The following is a 6,024-nucleotide window of genomic DNA, read 5'->3' as shown; positions in this document are numbered from 1 at the left end:
AGTCATCTCTTGTGTTGTTGGGAAATTGTGTATGTTATGACCAGTGCATTCTCTTGGCAAAACTTTGTTAGCCTTTGCTCTGCTTCATTTTGTACTCCAAGGCTAAACTTGCCTGTTTAGCCAGGTATCTCTTGACTTCCTACTTTTGCATTCCACTTCCCTATGACATAAGGACATCCCTTTTTTGGTTAGTTGTTTGGTTAGTTCTACTTCGGTCCAGTGTATAAAAAAGTGGAGACATTGCTGCTGACAAAGATTCGTATATACCTAGCTATGGTTTTTTCAGTAGCCATGGATGTGATGGTTGGATGTGAGAGCTGGACCATAAAGAAGGTTGAACACTAGTGCCTTTGAATTATGGTGCTGGAGAAGACTTTTGAGAGTTCCTTGGACTGCAAGAAGATCAAAGCAATCAATCCTAAAGGAAATCAACCCTGAATATTCATTAGGAGGACTGATGCTGAAGCTTCAGTTTGGCCACCTGATGGGAATAGCCAACTCATTGGAAGAGACCCTGATGGCTGGGAAAGATTGAGGGCAAGAGGAGAAGTGGGCAATAGAGGATGAGATGGTTGGATGGCATCACTGACTCATTGAACAAGTTCTGAGAGATGGGCAAGGACAGGGAAGCCTAGCATGCTGCAGTCCACAGGGTCACAAAGAGTTGGACATGACTGAGCAACTGAACAACCACAACTTCCTTATCCATTCAATGTCGATGGACATCTAGGTTGCTTCCATGTCCTGGCCATTGTAAATAGTGCTGCAGTGAACTTGGGGTACATGTGTCTTTGCCAATTCTGGTTTTCTCAGGGTATATGCCCAGTAGTGGGATTGCTGGGTTGTATGATCGTTTTATACCTAGTTTTTTAAGGACTCTCCATACTGTTCTCCATAGTGGTTGTACCAACTTACGTTCCCACCAACATTGTAAGAGGGTTCCCTTTTCTCCACACCCTCTCTAGCATTTACTTGTAGATTTTTTTATTATGGCCATTTTGACTGGTGTGAGCTGATACCTCATTTTGGTTTTGATTTGCATTTCTTTAATAATGAACAATATTGAGCATCTTTTCATGTGTTTATTAGCCATCTGTATATCTTCTCTGGAAATATCTTTAAAAAAATTTTTTTCCTTGCTATTGCAGGAGCTGCTTGTATATTTTTGAAGTTAATCTTTTGTCAGTTGTCTTATTTGCTATTATTTTCTCCCATTCTGAGGGTTGTTTTTCATCTTGTTTGTAGTTTCCTTTGTTCTATAAAAGCTTTTAAGTTTAATTAGGTCCCATTGTTTATTCTTATTTTTATTTCCATTACTCTAGGAGGAGAGTCATATAGGATCTTGGCTGTGATTTATATCAGTGTTCTGCCTCTGTTTTCCTCTTAAGAGTTTTATAGTTCCTGGTCTTACGTTTAGGTCTTTAATCCATTTTGAGTTTATTTTTATGTATAGTGTTAGGAAGTGTTCTAACTTCATTCTTTTACATTAGTTGACCAGATTTCCCAGCACCACTTATTGAAAAGACTATCTTGTTTCCATGTATATCCTTCTTCGTTTGTCAAAAATAAGGTGTTCATAGGTGTATAGACTTTTCTCCGGGCTTTCTGTTTTGTTTCATTGATCTATATTTTTGATTACAGTTTCAGTTTCCATGCATGTGCTTGGTCTGTTCATATTTTCTATTTCTTCTTGGTTCAGTTTTGGAAGGTTGTACTTTTCCAAGAATTTGTCAATTTCTTCCAAGTTGTCCATTTTATTGGCATATAGTTGCTCATAGCTGTCTCTTACAATCCTTTGTTTTTCTGTGTTGTCTTTTGTAGCTTCTTTTTCATTTCTAGTTTTATTGATTTGAGTTTTTTTCCCTTTTTCCCTTGATGAATCTTGCTAACGGTTTGTCAATGTTATCTTCTCAAAGACCCAGCTTTTATTTTTATTGATGTTTGCTATCTTTCATTTCTTTTTCATTTATTTCTGCTGTGATCTTTACTATTTCTTCCCTTCTACTAACTTTGGGTTTTTTTGTTCTTCTTTTTCTAGTTGCTTTAGGTGTAAGGTTAGGTTGTTGATTTGATTGTCTCTTGTTTCTTGAGGTAGCCTTTTATTGTTATGAACTTCCCCCTTAGCACTGCTTTTACTACATCCCATTGGTGTTGGATTGTCTTGTTTTCATTGTCATTTTCTTCTAAGCTTGTTTTGATTTCCTTTTGCTATGCTATGCTATGCTAAGTCACTTCAGTCGTGTCCGACTCTGCAACCCCATAGACGGCAGCCCACCAGGCTCCCCCGTCTTAATGATCTGTTGGTTATTCAGAAGTGCATTGTGTAGCCTCCATGTTTCTTGTTGTTTATAGTTTTTTTATCGTGTTGTTGTTCAGTCACCAAATTGTGCCCAACTCTGTCACCCTGTGCCTCCTGTCCTTCACTGTCTCCTGGAGTTTGCCCAAGTTCATGTCCATTGAATTGGTGATGCCATTCAACTATCTAATCCTCTGTCATTCTCTTCTCCTTTTGCCTTAAATCTTTCCCAGCATCAGGGTCTTTTCCAATGAGTTGGCTTTTGCATCAGGTGGCCAAAGTATTGAAGCTTCAGTTTCTGCATCAGTCCTTCCAGTGAACATTCTGAGTTAATTTCCTTTAGGATTGGTTGATTTGATCTCCTTGCTGTCCAGGGGACTCTTGGAGTGTTTTCCAGCGCCACAGTTCAAAAGCATCAATTCTTTGGCACTCTGCCTTTATGGTCCAACTCCCACATTCATAGATGACTACTGGAAAGATCATAGTTTTGACTATACAGACGTTTGTTGACAAACTGATGTCTTTGCTTTTTAATACACCATTTGTAGTTAATATCTAAGCTTACAGCGTTGTGATCAGAAAAGATGCTTGAAATGATTTAATTTTTAAATTTTTCCAAGGCTTGATTTGTGGTCCAGGATTTGATCTATTCTGGAGAATGTTCCATGTACAATTAAGAAAAAAATGAAATCTATTGTTTTGAAAAGACCCTGATGCTGGGAAAGACCCTGATGCGGGGGGAGAAGGGGACGACAGAGGATGAGATGGTTGGATGGCATCACCGACTCAATGGACATGGGTTTGGGTGGATTCTGGGTGTTTGTGATGGACAGGGAGGCCTGGCATGCTGTGGTTCATGGGGTCGCAAAGAGTCAGACACGACGGAGTGACTGAACTGAACTGATTGTTTTTGGATCGGATGTACTGAAGATATTAATTAGGTCCACCTGGTCCAATGTATTGTTTAAAGCTTGTGTTTCCTGTTAATTATCTGTCAGGATGATCTATCCATCCATGAGTGGATGGATTAAAGTCCCCCACTATTACTGTGTTGCTGTCGATTTCCTCTTTAATAGTTATTTCCACTTGCCTTATACATCTTGAGGTGCTCCTTTGTTGGGTTCATGTGTGTTAATAATTGGGCTTCCCTGGTGGCTCAGAAGTTAAAGTGTCTGCCTGGAATGCAGGAGACCTGGGTTCCATCCCTGGGTTGGGAAGATCCCCTGGAGAAGGAAATGGCAACCCACTCCAATACTCTTGCCTGGAGAATCCCATAGAAGGAGGAGCCTGGTAGGCTACAGTCCATGGGGTCGCAAAGAGTCAGACATGACTGAGCGACTATGGTAATAATTATGTCTTGGATCGATCCCTTGATCATTATGTAGTGTCCTTCTTTGTCTCTTATAACCATCTTTATTTTAAAGTCTACTTTACCTGATATAAGCATTGCTACTTGTATTTTCTTTTGGTCTCAATTTGCATGGAATAGTGACTTCCCTGGTGGCTCAGATGGTAAAAACGTCTGCCTACAATGCAGGAGACCCGGGTTCGATCCCTGGGTTGGGAAGATCCCCTGGAGAAAGAAATGGCAACCCACTCCAGTATTCTTGCCTGGAGAATCCCACGGACAGAGGAGCCTGGTAGGCTATATAGTCCATGGGGTCGCAAAGAGTCAGACATGACTGAGCGGCTTCACTTTCACCTTCACTTTGCATGGAATATCTTTTTTCACTCCCTACTTTCAGTCTGTATGTGTCCCTAGGTTTGAGGTGGGTCTCTTGTAGACAGAATATATAGGGTACTTGTTTTGTATCCATTCAGTTAGTCTGTGTCTTTGGTTGGATCGTTTAACCCATTTATGTTTAAGGTAATTCTTGATAAATATGTTCCTGTTACCATTTACTTTATTGTTTTGTGTTTGTTTTTATAATCCTGTTTTGTATTTCCTGTCTAGAGACATTCCTTTAGCATTTGTTGAAGAGCTGGTTTGGTGGTGCTGAATTCTCTTAGCTTTTGCTTATCTGAAGCTTTTTATTTCTCCTTTGTATCTGAATGAGATCCTTGCTCGATAGAGTATTCTTGGTTGTAGGTTTTTCCCTTTCATCACTTTAAGTATATCCTGCCATTCCCTTCTGGCCTGCAGAGTTTCTGTTGAAAGATCAGCTTTTAGCCTTATAAGAATTTCCTTGTATGTAATTTTTTGCTTTTCCCTTGCTGCTTTTAAGATTTTTTCTTTGTGAATAATTTTTGTTAGTTTGATTAGTATATCTCTTAGCATGTTTCTCCTTCGGTTTATCCTCTGTGGGACTCTCTGGGCTTCCTGGACTTGGTGGCTATTTCCTTCCCCATTTTAGGAAAGTTTTCAACTATTAACTCCTCAAATTTTTCTCATGCCCTTTACTTTTGTCGTCTTCTCTTGGAACACCTATGATTCTAATGTTGGGGTGCTTAGTATTGTCCCATAGGTCTCTAAGGCTGCCCTCATTTCTTTTTATTCTTTTTTCTTTTTTTCTGCTCTGCTTCAGTTATTTCCACCATTCTATCTTCCAGCTCACTTATCTGTAACTGCCTCAGTTACTGTACTGTTGGTTCCCTCCAGAGTGTTTTTAATCTCAGTTATTGTGTTGTTCGTTGCTGATTGACTATTCTGTATTTCTTCTAGATCCTTATTAAACATTTCTTACCTCTTCTCAATCTGTTCCTCCAGTGTCTCTGTTTTCTTTTCAAGATTTTGGATCATCTTTACTATCATTCTGAATTCTTTTTCAGATAGATTCCCTATCTCCTCTTTGTTTGATGGGTTTTTACCATGTTCCTTCACCTGCTAGATATTTCTCTGTTTTATCATTTTGTTTAGTTTGCTATACTTAGGGTCTCCTTTCTGAAGGTTGTAGAGGCATGGTTCCTCTTAGTTGTGGAGTCTGCTCCCTGTGGGTGTGGTTGCACCAGTGCCTTGTGAAGGTTTCCTGGTTGGGGGGATTTGTGCCTGTGTTTTGGTGGATGGCGCTCCATCTCATCTTTCTGGAGGGCAGTGCAGTGTGCAGTAGTGAGTTTGGGAGTGTCTGTGGGTTTGATGTGGTTTTGGGCCTCCTGTCTGTTAATGTGCAGGGTTGTGTTCTTGCTGGAGGATTGGCATGTGGTGTCCTGCACTGGAGCTTGCTGGCTTTTGGGTGGAGCTTGGTCTCCGTGTAGTTATGGAACTTTTTGGGCGGGATCTCGTCTATTACTGTTCCATGGGTTTGGGAGTTCTCTGATGTTCCAAAGTCCTGGACTTGAGTCTCTTGCCTTGGATTTAGTTCTGACCTCTTACAGGAGGACCAAAACTTCTCAGGCCACATAGCACAGGAGACAAAACCCATAGGTTAATGGTGAAACAACTCTCAACAGCCAGTAACACCCAAAGAGATTCACAGAGCTATGTAGAGAACAGAAGAAGATGAAAAGGAGCAAAGGGAAAGTCAGAAGAGAGCAACCAAGCCAACAATCAAATTCTTAAGTGAAAATGGAAACTTAGATTCTCAAAGATTAAAATTAACAAAGGAAAAAAAAATAGTTAACAAAAGATCATAAAGCAAAAATTAAAAACCTAGTATAAAAATTAGTCCTTCAAAAGTCCAATGTAAAAAAAAAATATCAAACACAAAAGTAAAGTATGGAATTTATTTTAAAAATAAGGTTTTTTTTTTTTTTTTAAGAAAGGTAAAAGGCTATAAAAATAAAAAAGCAGT

This window comes from Bos grunniens, chromosome 22, assembly GCF_055505025.1.
Source record: "Bos grunniens cultivar Pamir isolate PY7600 chromosome 22, Bosgru_T2T1.0, whole genome shotgun sequence".
Lineage (NCBI taxonomy): Eukaryota > Metazoa > Chordata > Mammalia > Artiodactyla > Bovidae > Bos > Bos grunniens.
This window is presented reverse-complemented; position numbering follows the sequence as displayed.